The sequence below is a fragment of the Oratosquilla oratoria genome, chromosome 29 (assembly GCF_046742065.1).
Source record: "Oratosquilla oratoria isolate Oo_2021 chromosome 29, ASM4674206v1, whole genome shotgun sequence".
NCBI classification, from domain to species: Eukaryota; Metazoa; Arthropoda; class Malacostraca; order Stomatopoda; family Squillidae; genus Oratosquilla; species Oratosquilla oratoria.
Window position 1 is genome coordinate 5,966,332 of NC_134805.1, and position 25,000 is coordinate 5,991,331.

Here is a 25,000-nt window from a genome sequence, read left to right on the forward strand (position 1 = left end):
TCATCGCATTCACAGACACACGCTTTCTCTTCATTCTACGAGTCGTTCTTCTTTCCTTTTCATCCGACCTTCTTGTAGCACAGTCCTAGGCCACATTTTCTAGGGCGCTCTTCGTTTCTTCACAACTCCACGTTCTTCTATTTATCTTCTTTATTATTTCCCTCCAGCTCTTTCTGAATTTTTACTTCCAAATTTGTTGCACCTCCTCTTCGTATCTTTGCCTCTTTCACCTCTTTCATCTGGCTCATCAGTTCCGTGTCATCCTCAAAGAAAGGGCGATCAAATTCGCATGGCAATGACGTCTTGGAAGTGATATGATTTGCTCTTGACCTTATTAACCCTTTACTGCATATACAAAGGCGAATTTGATTCCTTTAAGGACTTTATCCTAGCTAAGTCCAGCTTTGGACACTCCCTGGAGCAGCGGTTCTCCACCTTTTCCACTCCGTTGCACCCCCCCCCCGCCCTTTGGGAATTCTCAATATTCGTGTGGCTCCTCTTCGTTTGTCTTCCAAATCCCAACTCCTTTGCTTTATTACAATGCTGGCAATCAAAATTGTCTTATATCTGATAGCTTTTGTGATATGATTAACTTACAGGGGGATGAAATTTTCATCCAAAAATCGAATTTTAGATATGGGCGTATATGAATAATATAAACACCCTAAAAGCAAAATATGAACTACTTTTTCCTCCCCAGCGCAATGTAGGGAGTTTAAAGGGACCGGGAGGAGTGTCAATTTAAATGGCTCTAAATATCTATAGACATGTCTTGTTTCCGCTTGTCTAATTCCATGAAACAGCTATATTTTTGTACGTCTGGCATCAGCGTGACTTCCTCTTCCGTGTGGTGTGCACAGCACGCTTCAAGCCTAAGTTACCCATCAAACATCAGAGTAGATTGATGCATAAACACCTCACTGACTGTGGCGATATTGTGTTCCTGTGCCACTGTTTGCCTTATTTCCTGGACATTACTACACTTACTAGATGTCCAATCATCAACTGCATCACGATGAAGAGGAAAATCAAAGAAAAGATGAAAAAAATAGCCAAAAGTGGAATGAAAGTTGTGTTAGGAGGCCAAGGCGTGAGAGGCTTGGAGGAGGGACACCACCGCCTCGCGCGTCACCACCACCACCACCTCCACTGCCAACACCATCTCCACCACCAAATACCACCACACCTGACAACACAGCTGACAAAGTGATTTCTTCCAGATGAGGAGAAGAAGATGAGGGAAATTCAGGAGGAGGAAGAGAAAATAGCTGGCGAAGGAGAAACATACGGGGCTGGGATCGCGCTTGTGTAGGATAATAAAACACGTTTGGTGAGCGCTGTTATTGAGCATAGATAAGTCGCTCATTGCTGGTAAAAAAAAAATAAACCACTCTGCAATTATTTGTCAAATTGATGACACCCCAGCAGTGAGGTTTTAAACCGGTAAAAACGCCAAATCTTCAATTATGAAAAGGACCGCTTGGCGACTAACAAATACATTTTCATGTAATATATATAGTTGATATGAAAGCGGAAAAAGAAGTCACTGGTCTATTCCCGAGTTTCTGAGTTTATTCCTGACCGGTTTCGCTCTATGCTTCTTCAGAGGAATGTGACTCTGGGGTGAAGCTGGCGGTATACATAGTTGGAGTAGGACCGCGTTCCCTCCTTGGAGGTGGGTTCCGTTTGGTTGTACAATGGTTTATATTTTTTAATAAAATGAACAATAGTCTTAATACAGTGTACAATAATTTTTATGATGTTATTAAAAATACAGCTCCGGTGTGTGTGGAATGTTGACCGAGGGTGTAACAGTGTAAGTGAAGTGAGTGGTGTAAAAATGTGGGAATCGCAAAAAGTGTCATAAGATAACTTATAGTATAAAATAATATAAAGATGAATACCCAGACAAATAGAATAAAACAAAATAAAATGAAATAAAATGAAAATAATGTGTTAATTTATAGTGACATGACATCATATCTCATATTGCTGTATGACATAATGTTGTATGACATATTATGTTACATAATATGTAAAGTACCAGTACATTACATATTCTTTTTCTTGCTTTTGTCTTGGGACATACTTTTGCACTCCTTTTTTATTATAAATTTTTGTCAAAATATTCCATTTCTCTTCCACTGTTGTTTCCTCTTTATATATTCTTTCCCGATCTTCTTTTTGAAAGAATTCACTTATTTTATCAGAATTTGTTTTTTCATACATCAATTTTCCTTCTCTATATTGTTTATTTCTTTTCATGTATTTTTCCTCATTTGGTTCCAGTTCAATCAATATGTGGTCACTTTTACTTGTTGGTGTCTTATATTCAATCTTTTCCACTATTTCAGATTCTGATGTAATTATTAGGTCCAGTCTCGATGGTTCTTCTTCATTTTTTATACCTAGTGTTCTCTTGAATCCACTGCGTCATTGTATGGTCAATAATCATCTCAAGTAGAACATTTCCCCATGAGTCATCACCACCCTTTACTGTCATCTCTTCCCAGCAGACTTCTTTGCAATTAAAGTCGCCCATTATAACTATTCTTCCTCCATTATCTTAATGTTATCCTTGTGTCTTCTAACATACTTTTATGTTCTCTCTCTTCCCACGAGGCCGTTTTTGGAGGCACATAATTTATTACAAACTTTCTGCTCTTCCTGTCTCTGTCTTCCACTTCCATCATAATCATCTCTACTCTATTCTTTCCATATGTGACATTCCTCACTTTTATACCCTTCTTAGTCAGGAACATAAGTCCACCCCCTTGTTTTGTCTCTCTGTTTCTAATCCAATAATTATATGCACCATGTCCTACACTGTTGGGTGGTAGTGGACCTTTTAATTTTGTCTCTACAATTCCCATTATGTCCGGTTCTTTTTCCTTCAGATAATCATTCACTTCGTTCAAGCCTGTTATTAATCCATCTATATTTGTGTAAGATACTCTTAATTTTCTGCTATTTCCATTGTATTTACTGTTTCCCTTTTGTTTTTCTCTGTTATGGTCCATTTCCTCACTTTCATATTCACTACTCTCCAATAGAATTCTTCTTTTTCTGACTCTGTTCTTTTCTCGTTTTTTTTCTTTAGCTTCTTGTCTTTTCGTTTTTTCCTCCTCTCTTTCCTCTTTATTCATTTCTCTTTTTATATTGTTCACTGTCTGTTAGTCTCCCTGTTTTTGCTGAGATATTCTCTGCTGTCGTTTGTGACCTGCATTTAATCTTAATTGGTCTGGTCTTATCTGTACTATATTATCCGAGTCTATACACATCTTCAATTTGTTTCCCTATTTCAGGTTCATCTTTCTGAACTAATTCTAATATACTGTTTACTTTTTCTTTTTCCTCATTAATTCTCGTAGTCCTGTTTAAGTTATACTTCTCTTCCATCCCTAATATAATTATACATTTCTTTTTATCTGCTAAGTCTCTTACTATATTCTCTTTCTCCCTCATTACTTTAACAACTGCATTTTCAGTTTGTACTCTCATCTGCTGTGTCACTATGTCGTTAAATACAATTTTATTGTTCTCCTGGATTTCTTTCAACCCTGTGCTTCTTTTGCTATGGATTCTTTATTCTCTCTATTATTCCTCTTTAATTCCTCATTTTCATCTTTTACTTCCTTTAACTGTTTTTTCAATTCTTCTACTTCTTTAGTTAGGTTTTGGTTTTCCTTCTTTAATTGTTCCAATTTATCAACTCGCTGTGCAACATGTGTGAGTTGACCTAGCCTACTTTCCCAGTGTTGAGCCATTTTTTTTAGTCTTTCCTCTAGCCTTGCTAATCGGGGGAGGTTGGCATCCCCCCCTTCATTAAATCCATTTAAATTATTATCTTCACTTTCCATTTTGTTGTTCTTATTTATATTTCTAAACTTAATGATTTTACTGAAACTATTCACTTCTCCCGCGTCAGCTGAGAATCTTTTGTTAACTTTTTTTTTCCCATCAGGTGGAGCCCGTTCGCCTCCTTCCTCATTTCCTTTCATTTCCCTCAGTAATCCCTCCCCCTTCTCCTTTTTCATCACCTTCCCACTACACCACGAGCTTTCCCCTTCCCTAAAAGTACAAAAAGGTACTTCCTCGTTGTTGGGATCCACGAAAATTTCCCTTCTTCTTCGGAGCTCCAATCTTCGCTGTGAATCGGTCTACGTGTGTGTGTGTGTGTGTGTGTGTGTGTGTGTGTGTGTGTGTGTGTGTGTGTGTACCTTCTTGTTTATGCACATACGTGTTCATGGTGTTCATGTGTATATACGTATTTGTACTCTAATCACTGCATCCAGGTAAGTGTTTACATCCTTATGAATACTCTTACTTACATGACCAAGTTCACTGACTGTATTAATTTTACTGTATGATCTTAAATACATCCTCTTCTCTATCACGAAGACACTGCCAGTCCCTTGGAGAGCCATCTTCACTTCGATGCCCTTCTACGCGATCCTTGTCCTTCACTTCGGGAACAACTGGGGCTTCTACACTCTCCTGACAGAGATTCCGACATATTTGAACCACATCCAACACTTCGACATGAAGAGTGTAAGTTCAGCGGCGACTTCGTGAGTCAGTTGTGGCCCAGAGACAGTTTTAGTGGTCGGAGCAGGGTACGGGAGCGGATTCCAAGACAGCGAGAGAAACGGAGTTATGATAGCCATAAAACGATAAAGTCACCCCTTCCATTGCAATCACAATAAATAGAAACATAAGAACACAAGAATAAAAGGCATTGCATGAGACCATAAAGCCTACACTAAGCAGTTCCATGTCCATTATCAAATATCATCCCCATCCATAAAGTTATCTAACCTCTTTTAAAACAACCAATAGTTTCGGCATGACATGGTTATTAGGTCTATTCCATTCGTTAACCACACATTAATCACTCTATTGGTTAGCTAGTTCTTGCCTATTTTCTTCTTAAATCTAAATTTGTCCAGTCTAAATCCATTACTGCGAGTGCTGCCCTGTTGTCTTAATACGATGACCTTGTCTGGACCACCCTTGTTAACAAAGCCCTTGACCCATTGGAATACCTCTATTAGATCATCGTAAAGTAAATTTCTGAACCCATGTGTCATTTTGGTCATTCTCTGTACTGACTCAAGTGAATTGATGTCCATTCTATAGGACGGAGACCAAAACTGTACCGCATAGTCAAGGACGGGGCTAACTAACGCCAGATAGAGTTTGATATCTGCATCTGCATTTTTGTTTGTAGCCGTCCCTGTTAGTTTTGTTGCATCAAACTACTTACTAACTCATTCATACGACTCAAAAATCGACACGAAACATTTCCTCATAGTTTCTGAAACTGATATTCTAAAAACGAAAGGTATTTCTCTCCCGACCTCCTGAGTAATATAGACATTAAAAATGTTAATTACTGTCAGCACTCACATTCATCTACGTTTTCAGCGTGGAATAATTTTATTCTGCATATCATGAACGTAACCATACACTTTTTAACTTAATTTTTTTCCTTCGTTTCACTTGTGACTTTGAGATGTCAGCTACTTTATCCATTGAATGCTAAATACTCAACAAATTACAATTCGTAGCTTCTATGGTTACCTAACGATGCAACTTCATCTATGTCAAATTGTTTATGTATGTATGTATATATATATATATATATATATATATATATATATATATATATATATATACATATATATATATATATATATATATATATATTCTGTTGAAAACGACAGCAAATTCATTAGAAATTAATTTCTTTCTTAAGCTTTCTAGCTTTCGGAAAGTAGATTTCTGGGGAAATGAGAGGGGAAGAAGCAAATTTCCAATTGACATTGGTAACTTATATTAACACAGAAGTCTATGTTATATACAAAATAAATGAAAATAAACAAAACACAGTATATAACATAGACTTCTGTGTTAATATAAGTTACCAATGTCAATTGGAAATTTGCTTCTTCCCCTCTCATTTCCCCAGAAATCTACTTTCCGAAAGCTAGAAAGCTTAAGAAAGAAATTAATTTCTAATGAATTTGCTGTCGTTTTCAACAGAATATGCTTAAAAGAGAATCTCCTGCCACGCTTCACGAATATATATATATATATATATATATATATTGTTATGCCAAGACTTCCCAGGGCACGATGATCTCCAAGTATTCTAATTGAGGGCCCCAATATGGCGTAACAAAGTCCGAATTATGTGAGAGGACTTGAGCCCTTAAGTTATGTGTAATTACCAGTCAACTGTTTCTTAAGAGCATTCCACTATATCGTTTCAAATAAAGAGCAACAAAGGAAAATAGATTTAATTATAAATGAAAGCTTAAGCATGACAGAACAATTCCAATTTAGAATAAGATGCTGCCGGCGAATGAGAATTGAAACATGGAAAAGCCGGCAGCTTTTAACAAGAGTATTAAAGAAAATAAAGATCTTTGCACAAGTATAACCATTACCATATAGACATAGACACACACGGAATATAATAATCAAAGTTAAATTTACTCACTAGAGACCTAACTGCACTGGAACTAAAAATGTTTAATCTTACTTGACACAGGGTATTCTCACCAGTTCTTACTAGCTCGGTCCCTCCAGGCAACTCACTCTAACTCACCTGGCCGACCGCCCACGTCACCTTCGGCCACCAATAAAGCAAAACTAAAGGCATCCACATTCTTTGTTACAAGACACAAGTTTATATCTGACTGTACATGACGATTACATATAATTATTCATGTACTAGTGCGTTTAAGCATTCACATTACACCACCATACAAGGAATACATTCATCGTACCTTCGAACAACGTATCACCTAGCAGACGACAGTAGTCGTTGAAGGCGAACGGACAATAAACTTGCATAGTACATGATTTCATACATAATACATAGTTTCATACATAGTACATAATACATACACAATACATAATTTACATAATACATAGTTTATCATAGAAAAAATGCACTCTTGCATAACACCCCCACCTTTAAATTAAACACAATAGTGTTTATAACCGGAATAGTGCATTTTTCAACTACAAGTTCCAAAATAGTAAAATAAACTTATACAATAATTCATAGTACATTACAAGATATCGAGGCAATAAACAACCAACCTCAACCATACTTAGATTACCATACAGTAGTCGTGACCCTAATACCACAGTACAGAAACCACGATTGTCAGAAGACTTTAGTACGGTCTTGATAAACTGTCTGCAATTACATTATTTTTACCGCTCACATGTTTTATTTCCAGGTTGTATGGCTGTAAGGCTAACCACCACCTTGTCAACCTCATGTTCTTGTTTTTCATATTGTTCACAAAGACAAGAGGGTTATGATCACTATAAACAGTTATTTTTTGTGGGTTATTTCCAACATACACATCAAATTTTTCCAAAGCCATCAACAACGCTGCTGCTTCCTTCTCTATAGTGCTGTAGTGTCTTTGGTATTTCTTGAATTTCGCAGACATATAACATACAGGAAACAATATTCCATCATGTTCTTGCATTAACACAGCTCCTGCAGCAACATCACTAGCATCAACATTAATAGTGAAATATTTGGAGAAATCAAGACCATGTAAGACAGGTTTGGAAGTAAGGATTGACTTTATCTTATCAAAGGCTTCTTGACATTCTAATGTCCATTTAAATTTTACTTTAGGACTTACTAAGTCAGTGAGTGGTTTAGCAAGTTTACTGAAATTAGGGCAGAATCTCCGATAATAACCTGCTATACCTAGGAAACGCTGGACTGCTTTACGGTTGGCCGGAGCAGCTAAAGCCTCTATGGCTTCAACCTTGGCGTGCACAGGTGCAACCGTACCGTAACCCACCTCATGGCCTAAAAAGGTCACCTTTGCATGAGCAAACTCAGTCTTCATTAGATTGACAGTCAACCTAGCCTTCCTTAACCTCTCAAACAAGGACCTCAGGGAATTCAAGTGTTCCTCCCACGTCTGAGAATACACGCACAGATCATCGATGTACACACACACACCTTCCAAGCCTGCAATAACATTAGACATTAGACGTGAAAACTTTGCGGGTGCATTCCGTAAGCCAAATGAAGTTACTTTGTATTGATATAGTCCACTAGGTGTTATGAAACTTGACACGTTTTGCCTCCTCAGACAGTGGCATTTGATAGTAGCCACTCATTAAATCTAATTTAGTTATAATTTTGGCCTTGCCGATTGAGTCAATTAAGTCATCTATGCGAGGAAGAGGGAAGTTGTCAGCCTTGGTAAGTGCATTAAGTTTTCTGTAATCAGTACACATTCTATACTCCCCATTTCCTTTTGGCACAAGAATACATGGAGCAGCCCAGTCACTCTTACTTGGCTCTGCTAAGTGATTATCAAGAAGAAATGTTACCTCTTTCTGGAGAATAGCTGCCTTATGGGGGGACATTCTATAGGGCTTTTCTCTTACCGGGGCGGCACCTTCCACTAGTTCAATATGATGAACTGCCTCAGTCGTTGGTCTCGGCACATCTCCAAAGATTTCCACAAACTCTTGCAGTAATTCTGAAACATCTGACTGTTGGCTGTCAGACAAATGATACAACTTACTATTTAGATTAGCAAGGACATCAGAATTCTTGAGTTTGTTACCTACAGGAATTTTATCAAGGTTATCTTCACTTTGCATCTCTACAACTTCTAAACTATTTACAGTACCATCTACCTTTCTCCACTGTCTTAGCAGCACTTCCCGAGTCTCTTCTATGGTACTTCTTAATCAAGTTTACATGTACTAAGCTTTTTGTTTTCCTGTGATCAGGAGTGGATATCACATAGTTCAAATCTCCCCGTTTACCTATAACTCTGAAAGGTCCCTTGTACCTTGCTTGTAATGGACACTTTCTTACGGGCAAGAACAACAGAACTTCATCCCCAACCTCAAAGTTACGTTCTACTGCATCTTTATCATAATTTTCCTTCATCTTTTCTTGACTTAGTTTTAAATTACATTGTGCAAACCTGTGTACCACATCTAGGTTTTCCTTTAACTTAGACACATACTCAGACAAGTTATCGGCATGCTCCAAGTCTATCCAGCTCTCATGGAGTAGCTTCATGGGTCCTCTTATGTCTCTGCCAAACAATAGTTCACTTGGAGAAAACCCGAGACTAGATTGCTTAGCACATCTGATCGCATATAGAAGGAATGGCAAACCCACATCCCACTCATTTCCAGTCTCATGACCATACTTTGCTAACATTGTTTTAAAGGTTCCATGAAAACGTTCCAAGGCTCCTTGGCTTTGGGCATGATAAGCAGATGCAATATATTGTTTAATCCCAAGAAGAGACATTACTTGCCTGAAGATATTGGATACAAAATTGGTACCTCTGTCGGACTGCACAATCTTCGGTATTCCGAATAGGGTGAAGAACTTTGTCAAGGCTGGCAACACAGTCCTGGCTGTAATGGAACGCAGTGGAATGGCCTCTGGATACCTGGTGGTAGTGCACATTAGGGTTAACATGTACAGATGCCCCTTTTTGGTTTTAGGAAGGGGGCCCACGACATCAATTATCACATGGGTAAAAGGTTCCGGCACCACAGGAATAGGTTGCAACGGTGCAGGAGGAATAACAATGTTAGGCTTACCTATCAACTGGCATGTTTCACATGTTTTACAATATTGTGCTACTTGTCTATGGATACCAGGCCAATAGAAGTACTTGATAATCTTATCCAAAGTTTTCTGCACACCCAGATGTCCTCCTATGTAGTCATGTGAAAGACTGATGACTTTCTCTCGATACACGTCCGGAACGATAACCTGATGAAACTCGCACCAACTCTCATTTGCAGGAACATCTGGCGGTCTATATTTTCTCATTAGTACATCATCACGCGTATAATAACATGTAGCTTCATTTGAGATGTCCTTCTCTTGTATGGCCCTTGCAAATAATGGGATTAATGACCTATCAGCTTTCTGGGCAGATATCAGATTACTACGAGTCATTGGGAGAACACTTAAATCCACACGTTCACTTACATTACTCTGCGCTTCATTCACCTTAACACTAGACAGACTGCACGGCAGAACCCCGGGACTAGGCGAATCCACATCACGATCAGCAAGTTCATCTGGCTTAACAGCAGGTCCTGTACTAGAGTCTACATTAAACAAACTACTAATATCCATATCAGCAGTTTCTTCACTGGTTTTCATCCTTGCCTGGCTGCGAGTAACTGCGCATGCTGGAAAAATATCTCCACACTCGCTTTCCAAACCCTCGGCAGGATCCCATTCCAGTGGAGTCGTACTCACCACGGGATCAGGCACAATTAACTTTCCCGCTATATAATTTCCTAGCAAGAAACTCACTCCCTCAACAGGTAAAGTCTCTCCAACTCCAACCAACACAGGCCGAGATAATAATTCGGTTCGGAGGAACAACTTACACAGGGGAACCGTCATCGTCCCCCCAACGCCCTTTATCAATACATGCTCACCCGTCAACGCCTGTTCTACGTCAGGAACAGCGCTTTGTAACACCATACTGAGCGATGCAGCAGTGTCTCGCAACACAGTTACAGACACTCCGGGCCCATCCTCCTCGACAGACACTGTACCAGGGAATACAAATAGGTTAAACAGATTTCGTTCTCTTCCCACATCAGGATCTCCTTTTTCCTTTACATCTGCAGAAAGCAAAGTTACATTAGCAACACGTTTCTCTCTAGTCAACTCAGGACACCTTGCCCTTACGTGCCCAAATTTTTTACAGTAAAAGCAACCAATTTTTGACACATCTGTATTGCTTTTACCCAGGGTCCAGGTACCTTTACCCTTGTGTACCTTTCCCTCTTGAGGTTGAGAAATGCCTGGAGGGGAAGGAGGCTTACTTGATTTATGCGTTAATATATAATTTTCCGCCAATGTGGCAGCTCGATCAATTCTACTTACTTCCTTTTCTAGCAAATAGGTTCGAACGTCCGGTGGAATACCCTTAACATACTGTTCCAGTGCAATTAGTTCCTTTAACTCCTCATAAGTTTCAATTCCGCTAGCTGATAGCCATCTATCAAATAATCTATTCACACTGTTACCATACTCGAGGTATGATTGGTGGTTTCCTCTAAAACAGTTTCTAAACTTTTGTCTATAAAATTCTGGAGTGCACAAGTATGCCTTCAACACTGTATCCTTCACTACCGAATACTTGCTCTGATCTTCAGAGGACAAGGATAAATACGATGAACGAGCCTTACCCATTAAGGCCGTTTGTACCAGCACACACCAGTATGGTTTAGGCCAGGAGAGGGTGGTTGCCAAGCTTTCGAACTGCTCGAAAAACTCCTCCGGCTCACCCTCTAGGAAAGTAGGGACAAGGCGTACTACACTGTTTATATCAAATGTAGGTTCCAGCAACCCTTTGACACCCTGCTTCTCCATAATTGCAAACTTCAAGTTTGTTTCAACCTTAAGCCTTTCAAGTGCTATCCTCTCCTTCTCCAACTCCAACTCCTTCTCCAACTCCTTCTCTACTTTAAATTTCTCTAGAGCTATCCTCTCTTTCTCTACCTCCAACTCCATCTTAGTAATTTCCGCTTTATCCTCATCTCTCTCCGTCTCTCCTTGAAGCGCAATATCACACAACGTCTTGGCACTATCCTCCAGAATTTTTTTTGAGATCAAATCTTGAATGACTGCTTTCTTAATATCAGCCTTGTTAGATTTACCTGCGATTTGAACCTTGTAAAACCTAGCCAAAGCTATCCAGTCATCCTTAAGTACTTCACAGTTCTGCAAAAGGGCAAGCCCAGGACACTTAATGAATTGTGCAATGTCAAAAGACTCCATATCAGCTAGTGAGGAATTATAACCTAATTAATACAATGTTCATAAACAATGGTTAAATACTCAAGAAACAGTAAACACTTATTATTCACTGCAAGTACACCGCACTAATACTACACCGCTGTACTTATACTTTATAGTACGATACCTTGTTCTGTATAATACACTCGTTGCACAATATGGTACCCCACATATAGTACGATCGCCGCACAATCACAATACGTGCAATCATAATACCACACTATAGTACCCGGTATTATATAGTACCTTCACTTTATATGGTACCTTCAATCTATACGTTACCTTCAGTTGTATGGTGTACCTTCAATTTATATGGTGCCTTCAATTTATATGGTACCCCGCAGCTCCACCATTTTGTTATGCCAAGACTTCCCAGGGCACGATGATCCCCGAGTATTCTAATTGAGGGCCCCAATATGGCGTAACAAAGTCCGAATTATGAGAGAGGACTTGGGCCCTTAAGTTATGTGTAATTACCAGTCAACTGTTTCTTAAGAGCATTCCACTATATTGTTTCAAATAAAGAGCAACAAAGGAAAATAGATTTAATTATAAATGAAAGCTTAAGCATGACAGAACAATTCCAATTTAGAATAAGATGCTGCCGGCGAATGAGAATTGAAACATGGAAAAGCCGGCAGCTTTTAACAAGAGTATTAAAGAAAATAAAGATCTTTGCACAAGTATAACCATTACCATATAGACATAGACACACACGGAATATAATAATCAAAGTTAAATTTACTCACTAGAGACCTAACTGCACTGGAACTAAAAATGTTTAATCTTACTTGACACAGGGTATTCTCACCAGTTCTTACTAGCTCGGTCCCTCCAGGCAACTCACTCTAACTCACCTGGCCGACCGCCCACGTCACCTTCGGCCACCAATAAAGCAAAACTAAAGGCATCCACATTCTTTGTTACAAGACACAAGTTTATATCTGACTGTACATGACGATTACATATAATTATTCATGTACTAGTGCGTTTAAGCATTCACATTACACCACCATACAAGGAATACATTCATCGTACCTTCGAACAACGTATCACCTAGCAGACGACACTAGTTTCATACATAGTACATAATACATACACAATACATAGTCTACATAATACATAGTTTATCATAGAAAAAATGCACTCTTGCATAACAATATATATATATATATATATATATATATATATATATATATATATATATATATATATATATTTAAGATTATTTCAGACAAATGAGAGAGAATGCGGGTGGGGAAGGGCAAACGAAGATGTGTTAGGAATAGAGTTTATTGCCCTAACGTTGCGACCAACTTGGTCTTCTTCGTTTGCCCTTCCCCACCCGCATTCTCTCTCATATATATATATATATATATATATATATATATATATATAGATAGATATACTGTATATATATATATATATGTAAATGTTCAGTTTTGCACATGGGTGCAATATAGCAATAGAAAATTAATTGTTGATTTTGTAAATTATAATGTATCAACGAAATATGCAATAATGTGGGCGGAAATAAAAAAACAAAAAAGTTGCTAAAACAGATTTCGTAAGTAACAAAGTCGCGCCGGACGAATGGTACGCCATGTTTGTTATGATAGATGCCGACGTCGAAGAAATGAAAGGATGATGAATTTAAATTCGTCTAACCTAACCTAAACTAACCTAACCTAACCTAACCTGTGTTTGTTAAATCAGTACCTGCAATTTATATGTCATCCAGATCGTCCTCGTCGTCGTCGTCGTGAGAGACGTTGGCGGGCTTTTCAACCACTCTCTCAGATTATGGAGTATACAAGGTTCTTGCAGCTTGAAGGAATGCATGGATTTCAGCTCCATAGCATTCCTTCAAGAAAATGTACCTCGCGAGGTACTGTCGGAAGTACCGAGGCCGTGATGTCCATCTTGTAACTGACGTTTCAAGTAGACCGGGCAAACGACAAACACTTGACAGACAAGATGGCGTCCCGATCCTATTTACCTAGTTGTATTTACCTAGTTATATTTTATGGGAAGGGGAGCTATGCTCGTAGTGTCCCACCTTTGTATCTCGCAGTGTCTAGTTTGCTTTTAAACTCATGAATGGTTTTTGCGCATATTATTTCATTATCCAGTTTGTTCCAAGTGTCCAATACTCTATGTGGAAAACTGTTTTTCTTCAGTTCACTTCTATAGCTATGGTTTTTTTTCTTTCCATGTCCTCTTGTGTTTCTCTTGTCCCAGTTTAGTAAGTCCTCTCTATCAAGTATCTCTGTGCCTTTCATGATTCTGTAGATGGTCAGTAGGTCACCTCTCTCTCTTCTTTGCTCCAGCGTCGGTAATGCCAGTTTAGCCAATCTCTCCTCATATGATAGGTTTGCAAGTGCAGGTGCCATTATTGTTGCTGCTCTCTGGATTCTTTCTATTTTCTTTATATTCTTTTTGGTACTGGGTGACCACAATGTCGCCGCATACTGTAGTCGAGGCCTTATCAATGTAACCAATATTTTATTATCATGTCTTCGTCCAAGTATGCAAATGCCACTTTTATTGATCTTAGCAAGTTGTAAGCCTCCCCGAAATTTTTGTTAATCTGTTTATCATAGGACAAGTCGTTCGTGATATTTGCCCCAAATTGTTTTTTAATCCTACCTTCTTTACCTCCTTGGTTCCAATTGTATATTTTCCTGATATTCTGTTTTTGCTGTATCCAAACGCCATTATGCTACACTTCTTAGTATTAAAGTCCACTTCTCATTTCTGACTCCAGTTCCATACCTTATTCAGGTCTTCCTGCAGTGCTTCACAGTCCTTATCAGTTACTACTTTCCTTAACAGCTTGGCGTCGTCTGCAAAGAATCTCATGTAACATTTCACATCCTCGTCCATGTCATTCACATAAATAGCAAACATTATTGGTACCAATACAGATCCTTGCGGTACTCCACTGATCACCTCTTTCCAATCTGAATATTTTTCAGGAAGTCCTCCATCCATTTTTTTTTTTTTTAAAGTAATTTTCTGTGTGGTACTTTGTCAAAAGCTTTTTGCAAGTCGAGGAAGGCACAATCAGCTCATCCATTTCTTTCTTGCACTATATTAGTCTTGAGTAGAAGCATATTAAAATTTGTGGTGCATGATCTTCCTTGTCTGAACCCAAATTGTCTTTGGTTTATTATGTTATTGTCTTCGAAATGTTTTACCCATCTATTCTTGATTGTTTTCTCACAAATTTTGGCTATAGTGCTTGTTAGTGATACTGGCCTATAGTTGGTGGGTTCTTCCTTGTTTCCTCCTTTATATATTGGTACAATGTTAGCATTTTTCCAGTCTTTAGGTATCTTTCCTTCTTTGAGTGAGCTATTTATTATGTTGTGTATTTTGTCCGTTAGTTCTTCTTTGCATACCTTTAGAATCCAATTTGCAATTCTATCCGGGCAATGTGATTTTCTGACGTCAAGGTTTGATAGGTGTTCTGATATTTCTTTTTGTGTTGTTGTAAACTCACTCATGTGGGGAGATTGCTCGTTATTATCTTCGTCCAAATTTTGCATTTTCTCTCTGGTGAAGACAGATTTAAAGTGATTGTTCATGACTTCGGCCATTTCTAATTCTTCTGTGTATTCTATATTCCCTTGGCGTAGTTTCCCCATTTCCTGTTTGTTTTTAAGTTTACCATTCACATATCGATAGAATAGTTTGGGTCGATCTTTGCATTTATCTATAATATCCTTTTCATGGTTGCTTTTCTCCTCGCTTCTCACATTAACATACTCATATCTATCGTTTCTATAAATTTGCCATTTACGGTGTTGTTTTCTATCTTTTCTCCACCTTTTCCAAGCTTTGTCCCTTTTGACTTTTGCCTCACTGCATCTTTTGTTGAACCAACATTTAATGTACTCTCTCTCTCGCTTTTGTCTTGGTACATGCCTGTTTACCCCTTCATTGTAATTTTCCATCAAGATATTCCATTTCTCATCCACTTTTGTCTCTTCCATGTAGAATTTTCCCAGTTTGCATTCCGGAAGAATAGCTTTAGTTTTGCAAAGTCCGTTTTGTTGTACATCAATCTTCCTTTCCTATGCTTTTCATTTCTCTCCATGTCTATTTCTTCCTTTAGTACAGTTTCGATGAGTATATGGTCACTCTTTCCAATGTAATGGACTCTGTCGACTATTTCAGGTTCTGTTGTAAATATCAAATCTAGTTTCGACGGCTCTTCATTGCTTCTGTATCTGGTGTTTCCACTGACCCATTGGGTCATTGTGTATTCCATGGCCATGTCCAGCAGTACATTACTCCACAAGTCGTATCCTCCTCGCACTGTCATGTTATCCCAACAAATTTCTTTGCAATTGAAGTCCCCCATAATTACCAGATTACCCTTACCCATTAGTATCTCATTTAGTGATTTCCTTGTATCTTCTAGCATTTTTGTATGTTCGTTCTCTTTCCAAGCGTTCGTTTTTGGGGGCACATAGGTTACCACAAACTTTCTACTTTTCATATTCTTGTCTTCGACTTTTATCATGATCAGTTCAACATTACCTTTGCCCTCCGCAATTTTTGTCACATTTAAGCCTTTCGTTTTTTATCCAGTAATTATATAGTCCTTGTCCAATATCGATGGATGGTATTTCACCTCTTAGTTTAGTCTCTACAATTCCCATTATGTCTGGTTTTTCTTCTAGCAGGTAATCATTGAGTTCGTTCAGACCTGAAATTATTCCGCCAATGTTAGTATAGGCCACTTTTAATTTTCTTCTTCCTCCATTATATTTTCTGTCTTTGGTTTTTTCGTTTTGATGTGCCATTTCCTCAGTCTCATGTCGATTACTCTCCAATGGAATTCCTTGCTTTCTGTCTCCGTTCTCATGGAGTTTTTTTCCTCTTAGTGACTTTTCTTTTTCTAATTCCTCAGTATTCATTTCTCTTTTTATCCATATCTTATTGTACTTTTCACTCCTTGCCAAGTTGCCTACTTTTTCAAATATTTCTATGCTACCGACTTCGTTCGTTAGCAGATTTCCTTGTAGCAAGGAATTTTTTTTTCATTCCCGCTCAGAAAATTGCATATTACGTTCATGTATTATTATTTACAAAATATATATCTATTTTTCTAACGCTATATCGCGACCATATGCAAAACTGAACAAATAGCATATATATATATATATATATATATATATATATATATATATATATATATATATATATATATATACATATATGTATATATGTATATTTATATATATATATATATATGTATGTATATATATATATCATTTACAAGATGGATATCTATTTTTGTAACGCTATAACGCGACCATATGCAAAACTGAACAAATAGCACACACACACACACACACACACACACACACACACACACACACACACACACACACACACACACACACACACACACACACACACACACACACACACACACACACACACACACACACACACACACACACACACACACACACACACACACACACACACACACACATATATATATATATATATATATATATATATTATATATACACTATATATATATATTTACATATATATATATACATATATATATATATATATATATATATATATATATATATATGTATATATATATATATATAAGGTCAGGAGGAAATAGAAGGAAGGGTAGTGAATGGTGGGATGAGGAAATGAAGAAGGTTGTAGAAGAGAAGAAGCGAGCTTACACAGATTGGTTACAAAATAGGACGAGGGAGTCATATGAGACGTACAAAGAAAAGAAAAGAAAAGTAAAGCAAAAGGTAAAGGAGGCAAAGAGGAGAGCAGATGTGAAATGGGGTAAGAGCATGACAGAAAATTTTGAAAGTAATAAAAAGATGTTTTGGAAAGAAATTAAGAGAGGAAGAGGAGGCGAATCAAGTAGAGAAGAAAAGGTAAAAGGTGCAGATGGAGAGATGATAATGGAGGAGAAGGCAGTAAGGGGAAGATGGGCAGAATATTTTAGGGAGTTGCTTAATGTGAAGGAGGATAGGGAGGGAAAGATAGCTGCAGTGGGAAATGCTAAGAAAATGAGAGTGATGAGTGAAGAAAATGGAGGAGAAATAAGGAAGGATGAAGTGAAGGCAGCAGTTAAGATGATGAAAGCAGGTAAGGCACCTGGTATGGATGGATACCATGCAGAATGTCTTAAAAAAGGAGGTATAGTGATGGTGGACTGGTTGGTGAGGTTATTTAATGTTTGCTGGAGAGAAGGTAGAATCCCAAAGGACTGGAGGAGTGCTTGTATAGTTCCACTTTACAAGGGAAAGGGGGACAAGTGTGAATGTAGTGGTTTCAGAGGGATTAGCTTGTTAAGTGTAGTTGGGAAGGCTTATGGGAGGATCTTGATTGAGAGGATTAGGAGAGGAACAGAGGGAGTAATTGGTGAGGAACATTGTAGGTTTAGGACAGGTAGAGGTTGTGTAGATCAGATTTTTGTGGTAGGACAGATATGTAAGAAAGCTATAGGAAAGGGGAAGGATGTTTTTTGGGCCTTTATGGATCTGGAAAAGGCTTACGACAGGAGGTTATGCGAATATACGGGATAGGAGGAAAGCTTCTCGGAGCTGTCAAGAGTTATTATGAGAGTAGTTGAGCTTGTGTCAGGATTAGAAATGGAGAGAGTGAGTGGTTTGAGGTAAAGGTGGGACTTCGTCAGGGATGTGTTATGTCACCCTGGCTGTTAAACTTATACATGGATGGGGTAGTGCGAGAGGTAAATGCAAGGGTAGTGGGTCAGGGATTGGAGATGGTTAAGGAAAATGGAGAAAAGTGGGCGGTGAGCCAGCTGTTGTTTGCGGACGACACTGCGCTTGTGGCAGGATCGGAGGAGGGATTGAGGAAGTTGGTGACAGAGTTTGGGAGAGTGTGTGATAGAAGAAAGCTGAAGATAAATGTGGGTAAAAGTAAGGTGATGAGATGTACAAGGGGTGAAAGTGGCAGTAGACTGGAAGTGAGCATTAAGGGAGAGCAACTGGAGGAAGTGGATAGTTTTAGATATTTGGGTGCAAATGTGGCAGGAATAGGTGGAGTGAAGGTGGAGGTAGAATGTAGATTGAGAGAAGCGAGTAAATGCCTTGGTGGATTAAAAAGTGTAATGAGGAATAGAAATTTGGGAATGGATGCTAAGAGGAGACTGTATGAAGGAGTGATTGTGCCAACAGCACTGTATGGAGCAGAAACATGGGACATAAGAGAGGAAGAGAGAAGGAACTTGAATGTGTTTGAGATGAAGTGTCTGAGAAGTATGATGGGGGTTACAAGGCTAGATAGAGTGAGAAATGAGGAGGTGAGGAGGAGAACAGGGGTGGAAAGGGAGCTGGGAGATAGGGTTGATGAAAAAGTATTAGGATGGTTTGGACACATGGAAAGAATGAGTGAAGAAAGACTAGTAAAGGAGGTATGGAAGGCAGAAGCGGAAGGAGTGAACATGAGGGGACGTCCTAGGATGAGATGGATGGATGGGGTGAAGGGGGCTTTGGGGAAGAGGGAAATGTCTGTTGAGGAAGGACGGGAGAGGACAGAAGACAGGGGTGAATGGAGAATGGTTGTATATGGAAAATGTTGTGATGCATGAGGTGGAATGGACGGGGGAATGGGGGGTGAGGTAGTGTGTGGGAGCAAAATTTGTTGACGCAGTCCGAAGGGATTTCTCCCCGTCCTCTCCTTTATATGGGGGGATGGAGAGGGGGGTCGCCGATTTGATGAAGCGGCCTTGCTGTGGATGTGCTGTGTCTTGCGACACTGCTTCTGACCCAGGGCAGTGGACAGGGTGCAGGGATGACCCGTCATCCAGGAGGTGCTAAGATGGGAGGGAGGGTGGAGGGGTGTGGAGTGTTTTCGGGGATGGAATGGGTGGGAATGATTTTATGCCTTGTCCTTTTTGGCTACCTCCCTGGTAAGGGGGAAAAAGTCTTGGTATATGTATGTATGTATATATATATATATATATATATATATATATATATGTATATATATATATATACATATACTATATGTATATGCATATATATATATATGTATATATATATATATATGTATGTATATATATAATGTATGTATATATATATATATATATATATAATGTATATATATGTGTAATTTTGTATGCATTAGAGATTGTTTTTGAGATATACTCTTAATTTTTTTTTAATATAGATTAATTAAAAGAAAACGATGTAATGTTAGGGATAACTTTTGCGTTTGTGAGCAACGCGAGAAAGTAGCAAGGTAAGATGAAGTGTGAGGACAGACGGAGCCTGTATTGGTTTTCACTTGTGGTGTTTGTTTTGATAGACTTGTCGGGAACTGTCAATCTCATAAAAGATGAAGAGACATAGACAATCTGAAAATTTGAATTTAGTTGAGTGAATATACATTGCAGTGTATGTAAGTGCTCATTTATGAAGACCTATATGCAAATACAACACACACACACACACACACACACACACACACACACACACACACACACACACACACACACACACACACACACACACACACACACACACACACACACACACACACACACACACACACACACACACACACACACACACACACACACACACACACACACACACACACACACACACACACACACACACACACACACACACACACACACACACACACACACACACACACACACACACACACACACACACACACACATACACACAAACCAACATCTTTCTACTACTTGTGCACTCTAGCCCTACATGGAAGCCCGGGTCGCAGAAGAGAACGCCGTGAATATTTTCTTGACCCTTGTGTGTTCCCAAATGTTCTCCACCGAAGTGTAGTTTATTTGAATAGTAGCGTGACAGGCTGGCTGCGGGTCATTACCTGTACAAAAGTATCGCATCAATGGACTTTCACTAACACTATCATCCTCCCCCCACCTCCGGATAGCCGCCTACGGGCCCATGCTGGGCATCATTGCCATGTGCTTCGTGAACTGTGACAGAACGCTGGCCGTGGTCGCTCTGTGCTTTGCCGTCGGGTTGAACGGAGCTATCTAAAGCGGCCACATGAGCTCGCATATGGACATGTCGCCCAACTTCGCCGGCACCCTCATGGGCATCACCAACACCTTTGCCTCCACCCCCGGGTTCTTGGCACCCTCTGTCACGAGCGCCATCACCGAAGGCAATGTGAGTGTTGACAGCTTTATGGGATTTATTCATGGAAGCGCCACACTGTTTCCTTCATCTTGAATGTACAACTTTTTTTCTCCTTCCGCGTGTAACTCTCATTTCTCTCTTGTTTCCTATCTTATTTTCTCTGTTTATTTGTAAGTTCTTTTTGTAGTTATCATATGGTCTACAATTGTTTATGATTTGGGTCGCTATTATCTCTAGCTAGTGTCACACACCGAAGTATGCGCACATTCACAATGATGTATGTGCATTACGTGTGTGTGTGTGTGTGTGTGTGTGTGTGTGTGTGTGTGTGTGTGTGTGTGTGTGTGTGTGTGTGTGTGTGTGTACCGCCTTTTTATCTCGCAGTATCTAACTTGCTCTTAAGTTTGTGTAGGGTTTTGCACACACTATTGTTACGTCCAATTTGTTCCATATATCCACCACTCTGTGTGGAAAGTTATCATGGGCTTCCATGCCTCTTATGATTCTATAGATGGTCAACAAGTCAGCTCTTTCTCTTCCTTATTCCAGTGTCGGTAATTCTAGTTTTGACAATCTCTCCTCGTATGACAGCTTTGAAAGTATTGGGGCCATCTTCGTAGTTGCTCTTTGGATTCTTTCAATTTTCCTTATATTTTCTTTAGTACTGGGTGACCATAGTGTCGCTGCGTACTCCATTATTGGCCTTATCAATGTGAATATCTTTTTCTTCACCATTTCTTCGCCCAAGTAGGTAAAAGCCACCTTTAGTGATCTTAGCAGGTTGTCGGTTTCCCCGACGATTTTGTTTATATATCTATCAGTGGACACGTCCTTTGTGATGATTACTCCCAGGTCTTTTTTCAGGTTCCACTTCCTATACTTCATTTTTACCGATTTTATATTGTCCTCATATATTATAATATATATATATATATATATATATATATATATATATTATATATATATATACATATATGGAGATTGTATGATTGATGTCGCTGTCCACTAGCGAATTATTCACACACACACACACACACACACACACATATATATATATATATATATATATTACTTCTTCCAAATTCCACTAGTATACATTTCTTAATGTTGAAATCCACGTCCCACTTCTGACTCCATTCCCAAACCTTGTTCAGATCCCTCTGTAGCGACTCGCTATCCGTTTCAGTACTCACTTTTCTCGGCAATTTTGTGTAATCTGCAAAGAAGCTCATGTAACATTCCACACCCTCATCTATGTCATTTACATAAATAGCAAACATTATCGGAGCCAATACTGATCCCTGTGGAACTCCACTAATCACCTCTTCCCAAGTAGATTCTTATCTCTGAGCACTATTCTCATTTTTCTTCCATGCAAGAAATCCTCTATTCATTTCATTTGTTTACCTTGTATCCCTCCTATGGTTTCCAGTTTTCTTAATAATTTTTGTGAGGTACTTTATCAAAAGCTTTTTGTAAGTCTAGGAAAGTACAGTCGGCCCATCCGCCCACTTCTTGTGCAGTATTATATCTATTAGTCTTGAGTAGAAACAGATCAGATTTGTGGCACATGACCTTCCCTGTCTAAATCCGAATGATCTCTTATATAGTATATATTTTTTCAGATGTTTAGTCCATTTTCGATAACTTTTTCACGAATTTTGGCTACCGTGCCGTTAAGGGAGACCGGTCTTTAATTTGTTGGGTCGTCCTTGTTTCTTCCTTTATATATTGGTACGATATTTGCATTTTTCCAGTCTTCCGGTATTTTTCCTTCTTTGAATGAGCAGCTTATTACATTATATATTCCGTCTATTAGTTCGTCTTTACATTCTTTAATATCCAGTTTGCAATCCCATACGGACCGTGCGATTTCTTGACATCAAGGTTCATTATTTGGTCCATTATTTCTTTTTGTGTTACTATTATTTCACTCATGGGGGGAGGGGGGATCTCACTTCACTCCCTGCATCAGACTGCTGTATATTTTCTCTAGTGAACACCGACTTGAAGTGTTTCCTCATGATTTCGTCCATTTCTACATCTTCTGTGTATTCTGTATTCCCTTGGCGCAGTTTTACTATTTCCTGTTTGTTTTTTAGTTTACTGTTCACATATCTATAGAATAGATTTGGATGATCCTTACATTTTTCTATTATATCTTTTTCACATTTTCTTTTTGCCTCCCTGCGTACTCTTACATATTCATTTCTTTGATTGATATATATCTACCACTTTCCTGTTTTTTTTTAAAAAAAATTTCCATCTTCTCCAAGCTTTATCTCATCTATGTTTAGCCTCACTGCACCTTCTGTTCAACCAGCACGTAATATACACCTTTTCCTGTTTTTGTCTTGGTACATATTCATCCACTCTTTCATCATAGATTTCCATAAAAATCATCCATTTTCTTTATTCCACTTGTGTCTCTTCATTATAGAATTTTTCCCGACTCCCTTTTTGAAGAAAAAAAAAATCCTAAGTTTCCCAGTCCGTTTTGTTATATACCAGTCTTCCTTTTCTGTATTTCTAATTTCTTTCTGTATATATTTCCTTCTTTAGTTCAGACTCAAGTAGTATGTGATCACTCTTCGCAATTGGGGTCTTGTATTCAATTTCATCCACTATTTCAAGTTTCGATGTAAATATTAAATCTAGTACCGACAGTTCTTCATTTTTTCTATATCTAGATTTTTCTTTTACCCATTGTGTCATTGTATGTTCTATATTCATGTCAAGTAATACATTTCCCCATGGATCCTCTCCATCTTTCACTGTCATCTCTTTCCAACATATCTGTGTGTGTGTGTGTGTGTGTGTGTGTGTGTGTGTGTGTGTGTGTGTGTGTGTGTGTGTGTGTGTGTGTGTGTGTGTGTGTGTGTGTGTGTGTGTGTGTGTGTGTGTATGTGTGTGTGTGTGCTTGCACATTTCACCCTCCCACCACCCAGCCACTTCCCATGTCATGACCCATGTCGCCACGACCCGTGCAGCAAACCCTGAACGCCTGGAGAACCGTCTTCGGTTTGTCAGCTGGCATCTATTTCGTCACAGTCACCTTCTACATCATCTTCATCACCACCGAGACACAGCCATGGAATGAGGGGCGAACCAAGAAGACAAAAGGTACGTCGGTATTCAGAAGACTTGTTCATTTGTACATGTACATGTGCAGTCCTTATGAACCATTATAGGTTTTGTTTTCAGTGTGTCATGTCTACGGTCACTGATAAGCAGTTCAGTCATACCATTGTATAGTTGTAGAGTTGAAAATATGTATTAGTTTGGTGCACTTCATTTCCTGTATTATTTTCGTCAAACATAGCTTGTGTATATGAATGAATGACTCATTTCCCTCTTACCAGTGGGTGGCCAAATCAAAGCAGGGATTCACACCAAAAGACCCACATATAGCACTTACCCTGAGACACAGAGATCCAAGAAAAAATTCACTTGGGTTTTAGAAATCAAGAATGAAAGGAAATGCTCACTGAATGTACGCAAGCTTATCAGCAAAATGCTAAAGTATAATGAAATAAAAACAAATGGATTAACAGTTAGATAGACAAATAAATAAATAACAAATAGATACATGAATACAATAATAAATAACTCTTCACTCACTAAAGATAACAATTTACTAAGTAACCTACCTACCATTTGCTCCTCTAACCTCTGACTGATTTCGTTCCTCTTCAGAGCAAAAGACGAATTAAAACCGAAAAAGGCAATGGGCCAAAAATTCTCCTAATTCGAAAGAACCTGGGCTCGCTCCTCAAGGACCACTGATGATTGTCACCTGCTCAGGCTATCACCATGGTCACAGGATCTCCTCATAAGTGAAAACTAGTCCTCTCCTTTCTCTTTTGTTCTTCGACTTCGTGGGCGCCACTTTGAGGTTCTCCTCGACTACTATCAAGTCACGATTTCGTTCAGTCACGCACCAACTCATAATTTCTGTTGGCTTGCGGACGCTGGATGTACA

General features: G+C 38.8%; 1 pseudogene; it reads left to right on the forward strand.

Moving 5' to 3' along the window:
* The window catches only part of LOC143040797 (sialin-like), a 28,674-nt pseudogene extending 3,908 nt beyond the window's left edge, over positions 1 to 24,766 (forward strand).
* The last annotated feature ends 234 nt before the right edge of the window (positions 24,767 to 25,000 follow it).